The sequence below is a fragment of the Arvicola amphibius genome, chromosome 2, assembly GCF_903992535.2.
Source record: "Arvicola amphibius chromosome 2, mArvAmp1.2, whole genome shotgun sequence".
Taxonomy (NCBI): Eukaryota; Metazoa; Chordata; class Mammalia; order Rodentia; family Cricetidae; genus Arvicola; species Arvicola amphibius.
This window is the reverse complement of record NC_052048.2, coordinates 100,916,244-100,939,595: the sequence shown is the minus strand read 5'-3', so window position 1 is coordinate 100,939,595 and position 23,352 is coordinate 100,916,244. Positions and strand designations below refer to the sequence as shown.

At 42.3% G+C, this 23,352-nt stretch overlaps 1 long non-coding RNA gene across 1 annotated transcript; it reads right to left on the bottom strand.

The window, feature by feature from the left end:
* Window positions 1-87: 87 nt before the first annotated feature.
* On the bottom strand, window positions 88-22,648 carry LOC119807623. Its single transcript, XR_005284320.1, has 4 exons — window positions 22,618-22,648; window positions 17,650-18,044; window positions 16,529-16,709; window positions 88-297 (listed from the first exon to the last, which is right to left on the bottom strand). It is a non-coding gene; the product is annotated as an uncharacterized LOC119807623 (long non-coding RNA).
* Between the last annotated feature and the right edge of the window lie 704 nt (window positions 22,649-23,352).

Genomic DNA, 23,352 nt, shown 5'->3' with positions numbered 1-23,352 from the left:
GCATATACACACAAACACACGAATGCATGCACATAAGTGGATACATGCATGCACGCACACATAAACATATTTGCATGCATACATGTACACATAGGCACATGAACATACAATGATACATCCATACACACATATACACACATGTGCACACACATGCACATGGATTTATTTGTGGCGTTTTTGTTGGAATAGCTGTGAACTCTTCAAAACTCATTATGGGATTCTTTCCTGGACAGCCATCAATCACACTTCGTGGTTTCTGCATCCTCGATGAAGACCTCCACCTCTGTTTGGCTTTCTCTGTCAAACAAACAACAGCAATGCAAAGGTTAGGCACCTCTAGGAAGAAGATCGGGTTACTCCTAAGACTCCGCTTATTTGTGTTTCCCACCTCAAGCATTACAGTCAGTTACCATGGGCCAACATCTGAAAAAGTAACTGGACATATTTTGTCCATTTTCCCACGTATTTTGTTGAAAATGTGTCAAACTAAGCAGTTTACTTCAGTGGTCAGTATTCAAATTTTCACGTCTTATTATAACACCTTCTAAAATTGTTTTAGACAAATAGATAATTCACATTCAAGTTAAAATTTAAACATGTTTGGTACTTCCATTAAGAATAAATCAGCCAATATGGCTATAAAATATGGCCAAGTTCACAGTGCCCTGTTAGGAGCATTTTTCAATCTTGCTCATTTCTCTATCTTGCCCTCAAAGAAGGGTTTTTTGGTTTTGTTTGCTTTTTACATATAATTGTTAGATCGAGTCCCTTTCCAAAATTACTATTTTTTAAATTTTATTTATGTATTTTTCAGTGGATGAAATTGGATTGTTCTAAGCAAATACAGGAAACAACATGGAAGTCAGATATCGTTCTACTCATAAACACAAAAGGGGCCCAAGAACAATGGCAAATACTAGCAAATGGGCAGGCCATATACACCATTTTTTATTCTCTTTGAGTTTTACTTGAATGAAAGTGTGATTTGCATAATAAAATGTATTTATGTCAGATGGTACTAGAACTTCCAGATAGTCAAAGATAAAAAAACTTCACACCTACCTCGTACCATATACACAATTTAAGTTAAATTGAATAATTTTGTCAAGAGCTGTACCAGATCTCCCCCACTTTTTATCTTAAACTGTACTTGAATTCTGTTATTTAGATCCTCATCAGGAGGAGACTGGATGGATTCAGGACAGGGTACTGAGAGTGTAGGATTCAGAGAATCAGTGGTTTGATCACCAGAGCGGAAAGATTCGTTGAGTCAGAAAGGTTTTGTGTACAAATTGAAGACGGACATGCCAAAGTCAGGGATGGCTTCTTTAAGAGGATTCTCCATAAGTTCAGGAGTTAGCCAAAGGAAAAATGGAAGAGATGCGAAATCGCAGTGTGCAAGCCACACAGTCGAGAGCGCAGAAGCAGGATGGTGCCCAGTGGTTCCTTGGTTCTGAAGTTCAGTGTGGGATCTGTCAGTCAGTTATTGCAAACTTAGTGCACATAAGCACTGTGGTAAATATTCACAAATATCACTTCTTCTAAACATAGAAGGCGCAGATTTTCTGGGTTATCACTCCAGCATCTGACTGCCTCGCTGATCTCACTTGAGAAGTTTGGGGACTTATGGCAACTCCCCAAACTTTCTTATCACATTTTTCTTAAAAGATATTAAAAGACTTTATGTTATTATATAGCAAGATGCTGAAAATTCATAAATTTCTATTTGATGTCATCAGTGTGGAGAATTATAATGGCTATTATAGATTATGTATATAATTATATGTATGTATATATAACATACATTTCATTATACACACACACACACACACACATACACACACACCTAGGACTTCATAGAAAACCTAAAAACTGATCGTCTTCATAGCTTTCCTCTGTTAATCATTTTAACAACCTTCCCCATAACCTCCCCCTACGTTATTAACAACCTTTATTTTTTTTTAAAATCAAATGATGCTTCTCAGACCATTCTAATGTGATTAATGGCAAAAGAAATGCCGAAGCAGAGAGCATTGTGCCAAAGAAACAGAAGCCATCCTTCCCCCCCAGCCAGGCCTACGAGGCTCAAACAGCACACAACCCATTGGAAGAGTTCCATTCCACCCAGATTCGTCCCCAGGTCATACGTCAAGGTTACCATGCCAGGCTCAAAGCTGCCCTCCAGCCACAACCCCAAGTTCCTGTCATCAGAGTTCCTTTGGCAGAGACGTTCTCAGGGTGCATTGCAGGGAGCCCAGATGAAGGCCTGGCAAGGAGAGGGCTCACCTACGTGGAGGTTCTGGCCTCACACCGGAGCCATTGCAACAGACCATCTGTCTCTGGTTGTCAATCCCGGAGGTCTTCGGGGATCAGAGAAATGGGCTGGTTTAATTCTGAACCGCGTGCCATGTGCTGCCTGACACTGTCCGTGTGACTTGCCGGAGTCCCAGCGTGTTTGTCACAAGCAGCAGCCCCCAGTGAAAAGTTTCAGTGACTGTTTCCTACGCTGGTTTCTGTTTATTCTAGATTTTTACAAGGTCATCTACAACAGAAAACAACAAAAAAAGGTATTTTGAACAAGGAAAAAAATCCCTCTTTATGAGTGTTTCAGCATTGCATACGTTCATTTATTATATTATTTATCATTCAATTAGGACTCCTGACAACTTTTTTCCACCTTATTTCAAAACTTATGGAAGAAAATGTAATGAGATGGTTGGGAATTGAGTCATTTTCATGGGGATTTTAAATCCAATATCTCTTTATCTGGGGGCATTTTTAATGTGTGTTTTGTTTTTGTTGAGGTGGAAAATATTCTAGGCCAAAGTTCTGTAAAGGACAAGCACGCTTGTCAGTCAGCACCTCACAATTACTTTAGGGCTTCAGATGAAGCCGTGTCGCACTCCCGTGTGCAGATGGGTAACATTTCCAGCTGGCTCCAACACCCGCCACACCGGTCATGAAGGCGGATCAGGGAACCTGCCTTTCCATCATATTAGGCAGATCATGAAGGCTGTTAGCAGAAGCCATGAGATCAAGAAAAGACTGGGGCGGGGCACACAGTCACGGTCCTCACATGTACTGGTCCTGCACACCGTTCTTGTCGTCACCACCTCTGCCTATGAGGACTGCTGGTGAGCAATCTCATCAAGTCCCCTGGTGACCTCTTCCAAACAGCGTCACCCTTGGAAACCATATCAATTATTTTCTAAATTAAGATTTTTCCTTATAACTAAAAATAACCGCTGCATGATACTCTGGTATTGCCAAATGGAGACCATAACACCTTCTAAGGTTTGGAAGAAATGGGCCATAATTTGGTGGGTTATCCCTCAAACTCTCTTCACTTGCCTATTTCTGCATAAGCGGGGCACGTTTTTAGAAGTGTGACGCTTTTCCTAATAAATCGGATCCTGTACTCTTTTATGTTGGTTTCACACCGTTACAGAGTGAATAATCTCAACGCATGCCCTGATGCCACCATATTTCTTGAATACGGGTCATATGCAGAAGCTAAACCCCACTACCATCTGTTACCTCTGTGTGTCAATTTGTTTTCCCGAGCTGTTTCATCTCGGGCCCATGGTTCCCTCCAAAGCGAAGGCTGCAATTATCTCGTTTGATTGCGATTCGCTCGCTGTTGATTGAGCGCCCACCGGGCAAGACTGACTGTGCTGTGGTGTGGAGAGGAGACTGAGAACAAAGTGGAACTCAGTCACCGCCTTTGAGGAAATTGGAGTTCGTAGGGGAGATGGGACGTGCAGAAGAGCACAGTGTGGGCAGAGTTCAACTGGAGGTCATGGGAAGGACTGGGAACCCTAAGGTTGTTAGGAGCATGCGCGCGGAGCACTCCAGTACTGGTACGCTGTTCACGGACTCTAAACACACTAATGGCTTGTCTCCACATATACCTTGTTAGCCTACAAATGTTGTGAAACTCACTCAGCGTGTGTCTCCTGTCTGAAAGGGACTGAACTCAAGTTGGGTCTTCAGGCTTGGCCATCTCACCAGCCCCAGTTTCATCATAATGAAGATTCCTTTTTCCTTTTATAAAAAGATTTTTTGGTTGGTATATATTAATTATACATAATAGTGGATTTCATTATTATGTTTCATATATGCATAAAAATGTATTTGACGCCGGGCAGTGGTGGCGCATGCCTTTAATCCCAGCACTCGGGAGGCAGAGGCAGGCGGATCTCTGAGTTCGAGGCCAGCCTGGTCTACAAGAGCTAGTTCCAGGACAGACTCTAGAAACCACAGGGAAACCCTGTCTCGAAAAACCCAAAAGAAATGTATTTTTATCATATTCCCATGCCAGTATCCTCTTTTGTCCCCTTCTCACTCCCATTGAGCCCTTTCTTCTTCAGCTTTCCTATCTTCTGTCTGTGAACCAATGGGTTTAATTGGAGTTACTTAGAGGAACATGGGTCAGGAATTATTTACAGGAGCATGGGCACCTTACCAGTGGATATGCCACTGAAGGAAATGTCTTCCCTCCTACCACCAACCATTAGCTGCCTATAGATGCTCAGGGAAGGTGGGTGTCTCATAATGTCTTCTCCGTTAGCTACCACTAACTGTTGATCAATCCTCAAGAAGGGTTGCTTAGTCTCTGCTGTAGTTACTTCTTAATGAATCCAGCTCCCTTATTGTGTAGAGAACTCAAAGCTGAAGAGTTTGAACTCAGAACACCCAAATAATACTAAGAGTGTTTTACACCACTCCCTAAAAGTATATATTACATATAGACACACGTATAACTTTTATATAAACCACTTTATTTTATATGTGTATAATATACATGTTATATATACACATATATAAAACTTTCGTATAATTAAAGTTATATAATAAAAGTTTTTATATATTCACATATACATATGTATGTATGTATGTATGAATGTATGTATATGAGCCAGTCCAGCTGTGTGGAAAGCCCATGATTCAACAGGATCCTAACATCCAGAAAGAACTGCTGAAAACTGAATAAAGAAAACTGGAGAAGGAATCAGTCTCCTCAGTGTTAAGTGACTATGACATGTCAGACCTTGTGGTTTTGACCTATTTTGGGACTAATGCTTTCCCCTTACAAGATGAGGCTTGTTCCACATTCTTTGTACCCTACCAGAATTTGAAAAGTTTGAATTTGAAATCTTTATTTGGCAATAGAAAGGAGATGAGCTGACCACTCAGATACATCCCATGGACTCTGGCCTCAACATCTGTAGTAGATTTCATGGAGCATGTGCATATCCATGGGTAGACAGCAGGAAAGACAGGCTAAGATAAAAGAAGTGCGCTTGATTTGTAGATGTGTATCTACTCTCACCCTGTGTGTGTGTACACAATATCTGTATATTATACATGGAATACTCTCTCAGGGGTTAAGATACTGAGAAAAAAAATAATTATTTCTCTTCACAAAGATTCTTTATAAAAATTAGGAAGCTGAACCTGGTGACCAGTATGATATTTAATTATGAGCTGAAGATTCTAGGAGCTAAAAGTTATGCCATTTTCTCCCACTCCAGTATCTAGAAAATTTTCTATTAGTCATTATTCTGTTGCTGTGGCAAAGGCCTGACCAAACGTCTTAAGGAAGGCAGGGTTAATTTTAGCTTCCTGTTTGATGATAGAGTAGTCCTCTCCGCTGCCACAGGCACCCCATTTCTGGTTGTCCCAAAGCATGACTATTCATAAGGTTATCTCCAGAAGTTCCCAAGTTGAAGTTTACATATGACTAATGTACAGACTCTTGTGCAAATCCTAGCACAGACACTATGCCAAATTCTTGGGCAAACTGAGGTTCTTTTGCTGTTGTCACTTGGTTTCCATGTTGCATTAACAGAGGAGTGAAATGCAATGTGACTCCATGAGACAATTATATATGTAGTCATCAAAATCCTACCAAACGATAAATATAAAAGGGATGAGGTTCTAAGGCCATTTGTAATTGGAGGTTTCTTACCCAGCTGGTCCCATAGCCACTTTTAAAATAATCACTCAGAGGCTTAATATTAATAACATACTGTTTGGCCTATTAGCTAAGGCTTATTATTAACTAGCTCTTACAACTTAAATTAACCATTTCTATTAGTTTACATTTTATCACAAGGCTCATGGTTTGTTGCCTCATATTTTGTTTCTCCAGAAGCTGCTTGCATCTCCTTCAACTCTGCCTTCTTTCTCACTGTGTTCAGTTTGGCTTTCCTGCCTACCTAGTTTCTGCCCTGCCATAGGTCATAGCATACAGAGGGGCATCCCAAATTATCTCTACTTTTCTGTCTAACTAAAAAAGGTTGTAACTTTAACATAGTAAAATTACATATAACAAACTGGTTATTAAGTGAGTATTACAGTTACAGTATTTAGTATATTTGTATCTGGCAAAATTAAAGAAAATAATCTACCATCTATCCTGTTTTTGTGAATCAAAAGTTTCATATCTAATTTATCTTTATCAAAACTAAGGAAAACTATAACTATCTAGTCTTCAACTCCATCAAAGACTCCAGAAGGATATAATATTACCTAAGTAAACAGGAAGTGCTTTGTAAGGAACTTCCAAAACTCTAGAAATGACAGATATCTTGCTGCCTGGACAGTCACCCAAAGTTCTTCTGTAACATTGGGACATCTATCTTCAACCTAGAATGTCTGGCAGACATATCATTAAAGCAGGAAATTTGAAACAGCCCACATATATTGGCAGTTTGTCAATTATTTTCTTCTAGGTCCTGCAGAATATTTGTCAGACTCTTCAATGAAGCAGGAACCATGAAAGACTTCCCCTCTTGTTTTAACAAGTTCAGCAGTTACTTTTCTGAGTCTGCATGTCCCATTTATACAGCACACTGTCAAGCAGTCCAGGCAAGAGCAGTTTCTTGCCCAAATGGCTAGTCTTGCCACATTGAAAACAAACTCCACAAGGAGCTTTTTTGATGCCCATCATCCTCTTGAAGTAATTGGTACTGCCAGGAGCAGACATCTGTCACTGTTAAGAAAAATCTAAGTTCTTAAAACATTTTAAATGCCATATTCTGTAGGTCTTTGAAATGTTAAAGATTACTTATCTATTTGAAATATATCTCTGCATATCTAGGAAACCTAACTAATATGACTATAAGTTTGACTATTATAGATAACTATTAATTTGTATTTCTTAACTATAAATGACATTTTAAAATGAGCTGCATAAACATAATACCTTAAACAAGAGTAGAAATATATAGTATAACAAAATTGACCTTATATCTGTATTGATAAACCAAAATCTATGCCAATATAAAGCATTTTGAGATTAACAGTTGTTTTTTGGTTTGATTTATATTCAATAATCTACCTCTTTTTCATTTCTACATCATATCCCCTTTTCTTCTTTTAGAAAGAAATTGACTATGACCATTAACGATTTGTAACCAGCCCCCTTTAAATAAGAACAAATATTTATAAACAATATTATTGGAACTTGGATGTAGTTTTCAATACTACTTCCTGCTGATTGGGGCACTGGTAATCTTATGAGGATCCTGAGAAAATTTAGCATTATGGTTAAATCTTAGCTGTAGTAATCTATGAGGCTGTGTCGTCTCAGTCAGTTGCTTTTTAGGATGTTAGATCACCTGGGCCATTGTTCCATGAAGACCTCTCAGGGAGTCTTACTAGATCAAACCATTTTGGCCTGGAAGGAATCCCCGGCTTCTCATCTTCTGTGGAAACAAAAGCAGAACCTCTTTTCCAAAGCAACATATCCTTAGGCTCAAATTTTGAAGTTAAGATGCCAAATGTCTCTCTGCAGTTAGATCATTAACATTCAAAAATTCAAAGAAAACACAATAGTATACATAACCCAGACTGTCTTTTGTATTTTCCATTTTTATGTGCCTTATTATACTTTTATTTTTGCTGTCTCCTTAAAGACTTGGTTATATTTTTAAAAATGATTTCTTTCTATAACTTCCTATACCCATTTTCTTTCTTTTTAAAGCCTACGTACATTTATTAAACACAGTGCAACCATTTAGAGGGTTTTCTTTTTGTTTGGATCTGTCTTTATTGCGTATCTGTGCAAACAGGTGTGGTTAGGATCAGAGTTTCTGCTTTGGCTGTTGGTTTTGTCCTGCTCAGCTTTTTAACATGGCAGAGGTAGCAATGAGCTTCATGCTTACCCCTGCCTCTGATGCTGACATTAGGTAGCATGCAGCCAGCCCACAAACTTTTTCTGTGTGAGCAAAAGCTAAATCTGCCACACTGATTAGCCTCTCTGTACCAAGGCCTGTGTGAGACTGTAGAAACCCACCAGGCAACTTAGCTCATGACAGCTGGTGGCCAGCTCCATCTTGCAGACAGCTGTTGAAAGATGCATCTTTCCACTATGGCTGGCAGGAGAGACAAGCCCAGAGGGCTACATTTTTCTGCATTTAGAACTCTTTTAAAACTTTTTTATGTCTTCTGTGGATCCATGCCCCATCTGGTACCACAGCCACATTTAAAACAACCACTCAAAGGCTTACAATTAATTATATACTATTTGGCCTATATGCTCGGGCTTATTATTAACTACTTCTTACAATTTAACCCATTTCTTATTAGTTTAAATTTTACCATGATACTTGAACTTGATACTTCACACCTTTTTCTGGCAGTTGCTTACATCTCCCTTGACTCCCCCTCCTTTATTCCTATATTCAGTTTGGTTTTCCTGCCTACATATATTCTGCCCTACCATAGGCCAAAGCAGCTTTATTAACCAATAGTAATAAAACATATTCATAGCACACAGAGGGGTTTCCCACACCAGCCATTCTTTAAATTACCTCATTCATGTGATCACAAATACCATGAGTAGTGCATGGATTGTATTTGTTTTACAAACTCATAACCAACTCCCACATCAAAGTCAACATGATTAGATAAGTTAATAGACTCTTAGCAAAGGGGAGAAGGCACATTGCCTACTCTATGGTAATTAGATAGGAGGGATCTTTGACTCAGGCATGCTAAGTGGCTTCTACACTGCCTGGTAAATGTGGGTGAATGGTCTGTGTCCCATCACACACCATCCATGGAGCAGGACCAGTGGGGCAACAGTTCACGCCCTACAGCAATCCATTCCGGAGACCTGTTGATGTGCTAAGATGTTTGCAAATGCTCCTATTAGTTGTTTCACCATTTTGTTCTGAGTGAGGGACCACCATCTGCCCAGATTATTTCTAGAACAGCCTGAGAGTTGCATCCTTGTTAGATTCAAACCCACCAGCAACACGAGCAGAGATCCCAGAAACCCTGGTTTCTGTCCAACTGTCCAGGGCAGTAGCCAGCTATGGCGTTCATTTCCACAGCAGCTTCATTCTGGGGTTGGATTTCATCATCCTCTCTTTTTCCCAGAACCTAGGGTGGATCTAAGTACTTTGTAGCATAATCCTTGCTCTTCAATTTTTATTTCCTGTTCCACATGCAGACTTAAAGATGGCTGTCCTCTCAGCCATGGGCTTTTGGGCATCATTCCTGTTCATAGAATACAATTTGCTCTGTCCATTCTCTCTGCCACAGAAGAAAACAAAATGAGAGAAATATAAGGAAGAAAGTGATACCAGCTATGAGTCTTGATTGGATTCATTTGTTCTTCCAGTTAAAGAATTAAAAGGCAGGAAAAAAAACTGAAGCAAAACAGGTAGCAACAGAGAAGCCCCAATCACCCCAGACAAAATCAGCAGTTGAAGAAATGTATTCATTGGGGGTGAGGAAACACACCCATGAAGAAGACATAGAGAGAAAAAACCCTCTGCTAAGCAGAGAGGAGACTCAGGAAGCTAAAAATCTGGTCTCTTCTTGAGGGCTTGGGTTTTAAAGCCTCTGAAGTAGTTTCCTCCTGTAATGTAGGATGATTGGGCAGCAACTCTTATGTGGCATGTCCTGAGCAGGCCTTGAACTTTCCAAGCCAGTCCATCATCAGGGGGCCTGCTGGTAGGAAACAAAAGCCTATAAAATCTTTGAAGTGGCCAGGTTTTGATCTCAAGTTAGGAAGGTGAGGAAGAAGCCAGCCATCTTGGAATTTCACCATCTTTATTACCTATTCATGGCCTCTCTCCCTACGTACCTACCAGGGATTCTGTCTAACTCCTAGTCTCTCAACAGGATGGAGAGATCGTTTAACCAAGGTTTCCTGGTTGAAATCTCATTTTGAGTTCAAGTTCTGGAAGTTCCCTAGACCCAATACACAGCATCTTCCCCATCTAGGTTGCTTCTTCAGTCCATCTGAGCTCCCCTGAGTTCTCATCACTTGGTTTTATTGCCTGTTCGCCTACCTTTCATGGCCGGAAGCCTAGGACTCTCGTAGTCAGGGATCTCCCCTTTCTTCCTGGCCTTGCCAAGTTCATGCAGTGTATAGAGAAGAGGCAGGAAAGGAACGGAGTATAGCAAGTGGTCAGCGCAGAGAGAGGAAGCTGATGTATAGTGACAGTGGAGCAGAGACCCTGGAAGAGCACAGACCAGGATCCCACAAACCCTTGTTGGGCCGATGCCCAGTACTGAAGACAGCGAGAGGGAAGGAGGAGAATTTAGCAATCCCAGATGCAAACATCAAAGGTATTGATATGGGAAGTATAGAGGCCAACTGGTCTCCATCTCTGAGTTCAGTATTTCAACCAGAAGTGACAGGTTTTTTCTCTGTACCCTTAAGGTCTGGCTATTTATTCCAGAAGGCCTCTAGCATTGTTTCTCAAGTTGAATTAGCTTAGACTCCATAGATTCCCTGCTGTAGGTTCTCAGTCCTCCAGGCACGTGACTTCTGAGAGCTTGGTTGGGCATGGGGTATGGAACTCTCTCTTGGTGTGTCTGATGGTGACCCTGGCTAAGGACAAATCAATGAAATTTTCCTGCTGATTCCCGAATAGCCTACCATAGAAGCTGGTGGATGGGGATTTGTGCTTCCCAGTATTACCACAGAAATAAGTAGTTTTTCTAGAAATATGAAGTAGGCCACACACTAATTACCCGGGAAGAAGTATGCGTCATTCCACTGAATCCTCAAAATCAGATGTTTATTACTTCAAATTCTGAGCTTTGGCTGTAGGGATCTCAACTGAGTGAGGGTATGGAGACACTACCTAATTTTGAGCTTGTCAAATATGTTCTTTCCTTATAGGGATCTCCCCGCTCCCTCCCAAATGACTTGTGAAAATATTGTGTTGTACCGTCTTCTCATCTGCCTTCATGTATAGCCGTAATATTTTATTTCTTTATTTTTAACTCTGCAGAGCCTCTACATGTCACATAGTCCCTGCCTTTACCTGTCTCAGTTTCATTGACCAGCAACTTCCCCCACAATGCTTCTAGCTGGTCCACTCTAGAAAGCCAGCTTTCCTAGGCCCACCCGCAGCCCATCCTTTGTGTCTTAAACCTCTCTCCCTTCAGCCTTGATCAGATTGTCTTCCGTGAATGTGGGTTTCCTATTGTATACCATTTGCAAGACCTGCACCCCAGCTTCTCAGGAAGAACCAGACCTGTACCCCAGCTTCTAAGGGGAAGTCAGACCTGATCCCAGCTTCTAAGGGAATGTAGGATTGCTTGTTTAAACAGTGGTCAGAAGAGGCTGACAGTTCCCATGATGATAGCTACCCTCCCAGTCTCATGGCTAAGCCACCATTGCACAGAGACTGACTTAGGCGTGATACCTGGGTTTGGGTTGGTGTACTGGCTTTCATCATGATGAGAAAGCATAGCCTTATGGGTAGGACCTGATGTGTGATGGACAGCTGAACCGTATTCTCCGAAAAGCTTAGAAACCATCATCTTCAAAGGAGAAGGTTCCAGGAGCATTAGGAAGATCTGCCTTGACACTTAGTAAAATCGGAGGTTGGGGGCTGACTTAAACTCTGTAGTTACACAGCAAAAGCACACGATCCCAAACTCCTTAGGTGGATGAGCACAGGCATGGCTCTGAGACAGCTTCACCAGGACAGTCAGGGACGACGCACCTCAGCCAGCACTATAAACAGATCGATCTGCGTGAAAACGCGGGCCACGTCAGAGATACCAGGGTTTCTGTGCTCTTTTCTGTTTCAATTGCTCCTTCCCATTTGTTCCTCGTTCCCTGCATCTGAGCCCAGGGTGGGTCTGCTGTGAAACTCTGCCTCGGATCCACCACAAACAAGTTTCGTCGCATCTGTTGAGCTCAGCTAGTAAGCACAATTTATAAAACACTGAATGACTAACCCCTGTAACCATTTTAATGACCCTAAAATAAAGTGCTTAGAGCAACATCTGTCCCAGCAGCTGGGTTCTCTGCATGAGTGGGCAGAGCGACACATTGGGACAGATTCTCTTCTCCCTTTTGACAGAAACAATCGCAGCAGATCATTTTTATCGTAATCAATTTAGGTACAGTTTCTTGGAAACCATCTGCGTGGTGTTCATAGATTGTGCTTAAGAATTTAAATGTGTATATTTTTGGTCGCTTGATGGAGCATCTGCTAATGGCCACATAAGTTCCACTGTTTATGTGGAAAGTTATTTCCTTGTAAAGGGATTAGCAGAATGGCTACTTGATTTCACCCTCGTAACTACCCAATAAACTGCTGCCGTTTGACTGGCATCTGCCACGGACTGCCAGCTGAAGAAGTAATCGCTAAATAATAATAAAAAAAAAAAAGTTTACAAAGGAACAACCGAAGCTGAGGAGGGAAGGCAAAGGAAGTTGAAATGAAAGATTTTATAGTCTTCCCACCTCTAGCTCATGATTGTCTGTTAATCTGTTTGCAACTTGTCCACCAAAGTGAAAGAACCAGGTTGGCTTTGATAACAATGCTTTCTGTTCTGTGCTTCTGAACCAATTTTGTTGGTGGCTTTGTGGCCATCAGCTATGTGGCTCTATAAAGAAATCAAATGGCAAAAGCAGCCGGCATTTACCTTAGCTTGGAGGATAATTTGAGGATCATATTAAAGGATAATGACTCTTAAAATACTAGGTAATGAAAATGAAGTGGCTGGGGTGGCGGGAAGGGATTTGCCCGATACATGCTGTCAGCTGTGTTTTAGGATGGGATGCATTCTTTAGCACTGCTGAGCCTTGACAGTGCATTCCCAGATTCCTACTGCTCTTGAGAGTGAGTTCTGCGCGTGCGCGCGCGCGTGCGCGTGTGCGTGTGTGTGTGTGTGTGTGTGTGTGTGTCTATGTGCTCATGTACACATGCATACATCTAGAGGCCAGAGGGTCATGCCCAGTCACTCTCCACTGTATTTCTGAGACTTCTAGAGAGCACACTGATCTAGCTGCATGGGCTCCCAGGAAGACTCAGGGATCTTCTTGCCTCCACCTCCCCAGCACTGGGATGATGGATATGTGCTTCCAGTACTGGCTTTAATGTGGTTCTGGGAAATCACACAATGGTTCTCAAACTTGCAAGACACTTACAGACTGTACCCCTCTAGGCAAATCTAGCAAATTTAGCATCATCCAAAGATTACAGTAGGATTGCCACAGTTTGGGGAATAATATCATTTTCCTCTAATGTGAGGCATATTTGATTCATTGTCTTCTCAAGGAATTCAAGAACCCAGAAAATGAGGTGTCAGCTAACTAATTAAGTAAACAACCAAGGTCAGAATTTCAATTTTATGAGCTTATACAATCATTAACATTACTTAATACAGCTGTTTGTAGAAACCCAAGTCATAAGTGAAGACTACACTTATTAAGCACCTTTATGCATGTGCAAAGGGATAGGGTCACAAGTTATATGGGAAGAGATTCTTCCTAGGAACTGATGTCATTCCTAGGAGGAATGAACATTCTAGAATGACTATTTTTCTGTGGTCTCAGAGCACTACCGCACTTCAACTGGTGGACATAAACTTGGCCCAAACTTTGAGTAGTTAGCATGTCAATCAACCTTGTGATGGTCATCTCTTTCCCTTCCACCACTGGGCCTAACAGTTCCAATTTTACCACAGGAATTAAGTAGCAAATCACCTTTAATGGGACACAGGTGACCCCAGTTCATTCCTGCTTAATGGACATGTTGTGACTTTACACTAGTTTATCCAACTGCAAATGCAACACGTTTTTCTAAGACGTCCTAGAAAAACCACAGAAGGTCAGGTACCAGAAAAGCCTGTGATGTGTTTGGTCCCCTGGTCTAGAGAAGTTCTTGCACCCCATTATCGGATAACTAATCTTCTAACTTAATGAAATGCAAGACTTTAGTCCTGTAATGTTGGTGCCCTGGAGATGATCAGGTACATGGGTTCACTAATGCCCTTTCCTGCCGTCTGTAAGAATCACACCAAATGGACTCACTAAAGATCTAACCAAAAACAGAAGCCAGAGCCAAAAAGAGAAGCAGAACACTCTCCTCCCCCTTCCCTTTTTCTCTCCCCACTCTTTCTTCTTTCCCTCTCTTTCCCCCTCTCTCCTCCCCCCCACATGCACATGCACACACAGACACCATTTATGCATACCGCTCACATAGGCTTCGAGTCTTACACCATCACAACTCAAAGCAAAAGGGAAACCTGGGGGGGGGGGGGATGCTTCCTCCATTTTGAATCAAAGTTCCTCCAGAATCTGGTTGTGTTTAGAGCTCTGGTTACTCTGTTCTCAGATTATCTATTGGAGCTTGGTTCTTGGTTTTTTTTTTATGTAGATGGTATCTTAGTTAAGGTTTCTATTGCTATGAAGAGACAACATGACCATGGCAACTCTTATAAAGGAAAAACATTTCATTGAGGTGGCTTGTGGTTTCAGAGGGTTAGTTCATTATTGTCCATGGTGGGACATGATAGAAAAAAGGCAGACGTGGTACTGGAGAAGTAGCTGAGAGTCCTACATCTTGATCCCAAGACAACAGGAGTGAACTGAGATACTGGGCAATGCTTGAGCATGTTTGAGACTCGAAGCCCGCCCCCACAATGACACACTTCCTCCAAAAAGGCCACACCTCCTAATAGTGACACTCCCTTTGAGAGCCATTTTCTTTCAAAGTACGGCAGATGGATATGAGTGTCTTTGTCTCTGTGTCTGTCTCTCTCTCTCTCTCTCTCTCTCTCTCTGTGTGTGTGTGTGTGTGTACACACTCGTGCGCGTGTGAGTGTGTGTGTTGGCAAGATCATAGTTTACTACAATGTTCATTGGAGGCAGATACATAAGTGAAAGGAGGTTCTGAGAGGTGTGTGTGTGTGTGTTGCTTTTTTGGTGGTTCTGAGGTAGAACCCAGAGTCTCAAACATCCTAGGCAAATATTTCCCCAGCCCTGAGCTAAATCTCCAGCCCTAAAAGGAGATTCAAAGATGCTTTTTGCAAATAACCTGCATTAACCCGGCTTTGCAGACTTCTCATCTTCCAGGGTGTGGCAGGTGAGTAATACAAATGTTACAGCGCATGCTCAGAGATGCTGGTAAGCCGGGGTGGAACATCAGAGCCCAGAGGAAGGCAGGTACTTGCTGTGGTGATTTACGGTGGTCAGGGTTTGTTCCAGTTGTAAGGTTTGGGAGAGCCCCAAGTCGGAGAGGAGATCTGGGGAAGCTGTCCCACTAGGGGAGGCATTCTACCTGAGATTGGCTGCGACTTGCAAGTGAGGAGAAACACAGATGCCAAAGCTGACTATAGCAGGAACCTCTTGCCTGATGACCGCAGTTCCAGGTGCTGGCTATATTACCTGTTCTTCTTCGCCCATTGCTGGAAGCAACAGAGATCCGAGAGGGGACTGAAGAAGAGCCCCCACTGTGGTGTGAGCAACCAGGCACACTGAAGGGTTAGTTTTGTTTAGACTAAGTGTTATGGAACAGTGGTTCTCCAAGCGTGGATCTAGGACAAACTACTCAGCACAGGCTGGAAACCGTTTGGACATATTGAGTGTTGAATTAGCCCAAGTGGGGCAAAAATGCCAGGCATGGGACACAGGGCTGTCTGTCTTCACACTAAGTCTCTGGGTGGTGAAACTTGCAGCATCTATCAAACCATGCCCAGGTTGGCAGAACCCCCCTGCCCTCCCTTACTGCTTCTTCTCAACAAGCCAAGGGAAGCTTAGCCAGTGTTCCTCAGGCTTTCAGAGACCCTGCTGGTGTCCTAATAAGAATTTTAGCATCCAAAGATAGCAACTTGGGGAGCCTGAGTTACGATATCAGCAATTACTACATCGTTGTTCTGCTGAGCTCTAGAGAGCCCCAGACTGCAAGTACTACATTGTCAAGAAAAAGGAAAAGTCAGCAGTCAGATGGACGGATGTCCGGGTCAGTGGAGCACACAGCATCGTTTCAGAATCTGTGGGATGCGAAAGTACCTTAAAGATTGACTCCAGGCTCCTCAGGCAAAGTTTATTTCCTAGTAGGGTGTAGTTGGGTGAGGTCAGCAGCTCTTTCTAGAGAAGACATTTCTGTGGCTACATATTGGACCAAAGCTACATGTATGATTGTGAGTATGTGATATTTATTTACTTCTTTAATGGTGACAAAGTAGAATTTAATGACCTAGGTGTCATTAATGCTCTTCTCCTTAGGGCAGGTACCTATGGAGATAGAATACCTACCTCTTCCGTGCTTGCCAGACATGCAGTTTGTTGGCAGGGTTAAGCCATCTCCAGCTAGAGCCGTCAAATCTCAGGGTTCATCTTGCCTTCATAGGGCACAAGACTCCTGTTCTTGGTGTCCGCACTTCCACACTGTAGTCGGAAGGTCAGGGAAGCTGTCCAAGGTCACCATCATGAGCCACTGCAACGACAGTCATGGGTCTGCAATCGCCTGCTCCTCTGTCTTGCGCACACTGCCTCCCCAAAAGGGTCTGTGCCAAACAGGAGGAAGGGATCCAGAGGACTCAGTGAGCCTGTGTGTGTATGTCCAGTACACCCCAGGTGGGACTGAGGAGTGCTCTGTCACCCAAAGGACTCAGCTTCCTGCCTGTCACACCCTACGGTTGGCAGGTCTGACTTTTTATGTGAAATTCTTCCGATAGAAGCATTGCCTAGGATGCTAAATGACAGTGTGAGGCACACAAACGTGTTTCTGGGTCTGGTGGGGGCTGGGGACCACCGGTTTGAACACTCCAGCATTTCAAGTCAAGTTGGGCCCCACACTGTCTCTTTTCATTTTTTTCCCTCCGTTCACTTGGTTTGAAGTCATCCCTTTTCCAGCCCTCCTGCCTTCAGCAACATCTGCTCCCCTCTCTGTCTCTCTGACCTACTTTGGCTAGCATCATTCCTTTCGCCTGTAATGTATAACGTCATCCTTGTGTTCAGCCCAACCTACATCTCCTCTGAGGTCCAAGTCAAGTCGCACTGCCCCCGTGAAGCCTTCCTTGGCAGCCTGCACCACTGAGGGCCTGGCAATGCTCATGAATAAAGGACTGCAGGGCAGATGGCAGGAATACTCAGCTCGGGCTGCAGAAGAGTTGACTGGAAAACTTTAAAGAGAACGGAAGCCCACATTTCACCTCCAGCAGTTTGGATTTAATTGGTCTCAGGTGGAACGTATGGGTTTTTTTGGTCTTTGTTTTTATTTTTATTTCGTTCTCTCTAAGCGACTCTAACTTCCCAGAGTAGAAGGATATTTAGATGGCTAATTTACTCGTGGGTATATTTTCATTAATCAGATTGCAATTATCTACAAAGCAATAGAGGACAGTAAGGGGGCTTTATGTTTATATTTTACCCACCAAAGAGTCTTCCGAAGAACAGACATTCCACAACGTGTCTACCGGTCAGAGGTCTGGTATCCTGAGAGTGGCCAGTGAACCCAATTTCTGTGTGAACTGTTTGTTGGCTGGTGCTCTGTAACTTCCTGTCAGGAGTTGTTTCCACAAGTTGCTAGGAATTGCTTAGAAATGAAGCAGCCCCGTGGCAGAACAGAGAGTCATACTCCCCAAATCTCTTATCGTCTCTCAGTTTCCAGGTCGGATGATCCTGGTCACGGTGTTCTTGGGTGAACACGTGTAGATGGAAGAAAGGTGCCGAGGCTCAGCCAGGGCCATATAGAACCCTTGCTCTGCACACGTAGTCTTAAGGAATTGTTCCCTCTTACAGTCAATAGTTTAGGTCACAGGAATCAATTCTAAAAACAGACATGAAATACCTAATAAAATCCAGACACATATAGGTTTTATTGTTGTGTTGCCTATAATAACAAAAACGTAATAACCAAAACATCCAACTCTGCATGCTGAAATAGTATGGACAGTCATTTAAAAATGGGTTTGCAAATGCTCACTGGAACAGAGTGAACAAGCAGATCCAAGTCACTGTCTAATGATGAACTCATACGTTAATTCCTTCACATATGTATCTCCCCAGCCCACTATGTAAAAGCCTCAAGGCTCTGTATCCATACTTGTCTACGTAGTACGCCAGACTGCTACTTTCTTTTTTTTTTAATTCTGTATTTTTTTATTAAATTATATAATTTTACAAATTTTCCCCTCCTCCCCTCCTCCCTTTTTCCCACTTCCCTTCCATCTCCCCATCTCCCCTCCCCTTCCCTCTCCAGTCCAAGGAGCAGTCAGGGTTCCCTGCCCTATGGGAAGTCCAAGTTCCTCCCCATCTCAGCCAAGGACAATGGCACTGGGTTTTGGTTCTCCTGTACATACAGACTGCTACTTTCAAAACACCTTAAAATCTTTGTCATATATATTTTTTAGTAGATTTGATAAAATGCCAGTTAGATTTTTGCATATATTTTCCATTTACTTTACATATTCCACAGTGGTTAAGTTGGTTTTTTTTTTTCTTAACTTTCTATCCTTATATTTATTTTCTGGGTATTTGCTAAAAAATGATGATACTTCTTGGATTATGAAGCATTACATATTGCTCCTATTTAGTATGCTTTGTTGGAAAATTAGACAACTCGTGCATAGAAGAGGGTTAAAAGTCAATCTTAAACTCAGTTTTCTATCTTGAGCAACTAGCTCTATGATGAAGATATTTACTGAATCAGGAAACCTACCTAAGAAGCCTTGGGCTCAACTTTAGGCACTTGTAGTTTGAAATAACTAAAACACCTAAGCTAAAATACCAAGGAGGCAATTGGCCTCGTGAGTATGAGAGTGGATTTACCCATTGCAGCCATGTCTAGAATGGTACTGACAACCTGGGAGCTTTGTGGACCTATAAGGCATATAGCAGGAGCAATATGGTCAAGGGCCAGAACTGAACTGTTCCGGCTTTTAATGCCTGGGGGAATTGGGAAAAGAGATCATGCTTCATCTAGATGTCTATTCATCAGTTAAAGTATAGAGCCTTCATTTTGTCAAACATTTTGTGCTGAGATCATTATATTCCTATGTCGGCACTAGAATGTTACCTTTGTGCCCACATTACTGGTCACCTGATAGATGATGGATATATGACAATAGATAAAAACTGCGGAAAGACTCCATGTAAAATATTACTGATGGAGATGGAAAGATGACTCGGATTAGGGACTATTGCACAGGTCTTCGGGTTGGTTCCCAGCATCCATGCTGAGTGGTTCACAACCTCAAGTAATTCCAACTCTATTGGGATTTGACACCTTTGGCCTCTGCAGGAGCCTGTACTCACATGTGTGAGCATACACACACACTTGAAAGTAAAATAGATCTTAAAATACCAGCAAATATGAACCAGAAATATATACATTTTAAATTTTGACATATAAATTCTTTCCCATAGCAATACAGTTATCATTTGACACCAGCAAAATTACCAATGCACTTCATAACATTTTTGACAGAGTGATAAGATAAATATGATCCAATTGGTAGAAGAAGGAAAAACATTTCAGAAAAAAAACTTATTTAAAGAAGTATTGATAGTAATCAAGGAAGTTACTTTACTCTGAAAAAAAATTTAACTATTCAAAATATAAATCAAATGTTAAGCTACATGTAAAAATTTTAGAAGCATTTTTATTTGGAGCCAGATAACACTGTCTGATGTACCATTATCCCCAATAGTCCTATCCAATGTGATTTTTAAAAAAGGAGAAACTAAAATCTATTAAGACAGAAATACAGTAATTTCCAAATAAAATTATTTCACATATAAAAGACAGAACATAATATCCAAGTTGTTACCGTTTAAAAAGTGTTGTGTGAGTTTTAGATACTTGTCAATGTCTTAAATTTCTGCTTGAATTTTCAGCCAATAACTTGGTTATATTTTGAACCCATTGAAAGTACAAAAGTCTCTTTCTAGTTAAAATAGACTGACTCAATAGTTAGCAGTTCTCATTTCAGTGTTGAGTATCTGAGGATTCATTACAGCATTTTTTTTTTTTTTTTGGTTTTTCGAGACAGGGTTTCTCTGTGGCTTTGGAGCCTGTCCTGGAACTAGCTCTTGTAGACCAGGCTGGTCTCGAACTCACAGAGATCCGCCTGCCTCTGCCTCCCGAGTGCTGGGATTAAAGGCGTGCGCCACCACCGCCCGGCTCATTACAGCATTTTTAGATTTTTTTTTAAATAGAAATAGAAGCAGAGGTGGGTTGGGGACTACAGCACCCAACTGGACAGAAGTCCCAATCCAGACTTGCTAGGTTTCATTAAGCAAACAAGCAGCCCAGGTAGCTAGCTAGCTGCAAAAAGGGGCAGACTCCATTGCATTGATGCATCCTATAGGGTGAAGACCCTTCAAAGACCCTGCCAATATGTGTGATGCTGACTATGCAGCCAGCGTTAGTGTCACATGATGTGATTGAGACTTGCTGGTCCCAAAGTTCAGGACAGGAAACTCTGCACAAGGGGCATGAATGATCAAGTCTTACGACATGAGTGGATTCTCTGTTTCTCAGAATGAAAGTCCAATAACAGCCCCATGTCATGTGCTACAAAGCACAAAATACCTATATCTGTTTTTCATGCCCATCAAAATATTAGAGATGGTCTAAATGCCCATCAAAATATTAGAGATGGTCTATCAAGAGGCTGTGTGCACACTTAAAGGTTTGAAGTGAGTTCGGTTATTCCTAGTTATGGTTCTTAGGTCTCTGTTCTACTTCTCAAGGAGCAAGTATTGGTGATTTGGCTTCTGTTAAAGCAAATGGTAAATAGCTTGGAGATCTCCTGCTTCTCTAGTGCCCACTTTTAGGTGGGGAGTGGTAGATCCCACCCTCTGGCTTTGTCAGGTATGCCCAAGCTTGGCTTGGCATGGAGCATGCATATCTACATGGCAAAATCATAAGAACCATGTTCTTTCTTTCCCTCAGTCCCTTAGCCCTGACCTTTCAAAGCCTTTCATCAATATGTTAATGAGTGAGATTCCTTCATCATGTGCTGGAGTGCCTACACAGTGTACGTTTGTTCTCAGAGGCCGGCTCTTCTAGCCCTCAAACTGTTGTGATGATGATGATGATGATGATGATGATGATATACCCTGGTGTGTCCAGTCATGCCCAGATACAGTGAGTTATAGGGCACATCCTGGGACTTTAGTTAGGGGCATCAGTACTGTACTGCCAGAGAAATGCTGTTCAGGGTGTTGCTCATGGTAGAGAGATGTTTTTCCACTTTGTACACATATATGCATGACTTTTCCAAATTCATATGCTAGAATTATGGATGTACAATTGATTCTGGGAAAGTAGGGTTTGTGGGGGTAAATGTTGGATGTTTTCCTTTGAAGGTATAGCTCATCTCATCTCTGGAGTCTGAGGACACATGCTGAAATGCTGGCACTAGCCCATTGAGGAATAAGTCACTTGACTGCCTCAGTTTCCTCATTTGACATATAGTATAATTACCATCCCCCAGTAAGGTATTCTCAAACATAAATGAATCAGAACATGCCAAGTAGATAGGCCAGGACCTAGCCTGTAGCATGGCATTCAATAGGTAGCCATGAGAGAAAGGGTTAATGTCATGCATGCACTTCCTCGTTGGGGTTGGGAAAGAGGAAATCCATAGGCAAGCCTTGAGGTTAACAGATTTTAATAGGTTTCTGTGCTAGTCTCTTCTTTGACTTGGTGTTTTCAAGTCTTTGCTCCACCCCACTGTCCCTTTAAAAACAAATTTCCTCAGATCTCCCAAATTTTCTGAAGGAAATGAATGCAGTGTGTCTGTTTGTTCTAGAATGTTCTGGAATAGGTGGGAGAGGCACAGAGCTCTGTCTTCTCATTTCATCAGTGGGAAGGGTCTGAAAGACAAGATCCCTAGGAAGCAACAAAGGTGATGCAGAGACTTCAGCCACGCATCTTCCCCCAGGCCCAGGGCATCACTATTTTAGAACAGCACTGAAGATTTGAAATACTAAACTAAAGATGGGTCAGGCAGTTGAGTCACTGGGAAGAATCGAGGGAGATGGGAAGCTCGTGTCTCTGGATACTGCACAGAAACCAGCTACCCTAGGATGCTCCCAGGGAGCCACATGCCTGGACTGTGATGGCACACAGACAAACGCATGCAGTCAGAATCTGGCAGTACGGTCTAACCTGAGCCTTTGTAGGATTCAGACCATCAGCTGATCTCTCCTTCTCCAAGCCCCAGTTCTCTGGAAATGCTAACACCAGGGCTTGAGCCAATCAAGGACAAAGCCTCGAGCATCTAAACGCACAGTACCTGAACATCAGCTCCCTTGTTGCTACCCCAATCTCTTCTATGGCTGTTTTCCAGAGGAAACTGACTCTCGGGTGACAAGTTGAGCCTGAAACTTACCCACAGATGCAGGTAGAGCTGCCCTCCCCATGCTTCTTAGTCTGAGGAACAAAAGGAGAGGAGAACAAATGAGCCCGCCATGGAGGCAATCTCAATTCAGTGGAAAGCTAGCAATTGTCCCTGCCTGCCTCCTTTTGCTAGCAGCCAGCCTGGCTAAGGGTCATTAGCTTAATGAGCTATTGTATTTTTTTTCCTTTCTCTCTGAAGAGTCTGCTGAAACATCCTCCCAGGAGCCAAATGAGGAGGCGAAGAAATAAACAGCAGCTGATGGCTGAGGGAGCTTCGCCAGGGAGGCCGCGAGCTAGGGATGCCTGTGCTGTGTGCACATGCATCTGCATTGCATGCATGTGCGTGTTTGCAAGTGCATATGTGTGTGTGTGTGTGTGTGTGTGTGTGCATCTGCATGTGGAGACGAGGAGGGTGTGTGTTTTATGGGGAGGTCTAGGCAACAGCCAACAGACAGGCCTCTGAAGAAGTTGTTGGGAATGCTAGGCTAGTGGGCCGCTCTAGCTGGAGTGAAGGAAGGGGAGAAGTTACTTCCAGACCAAATGAATCCTAAGTTAGAACTCACTCCATGATCTCATCATGGAGCTCCACATATCACACAGGGACAATGCCTTATATTAATTAGTTTGAAAGTAACTCTTTTTTCTTTCTTTGTATACATACATGCGTATATACATATATTGAAAAAAGAAAAATTATCCTTTTACACTATACATACGAATCCAAGTT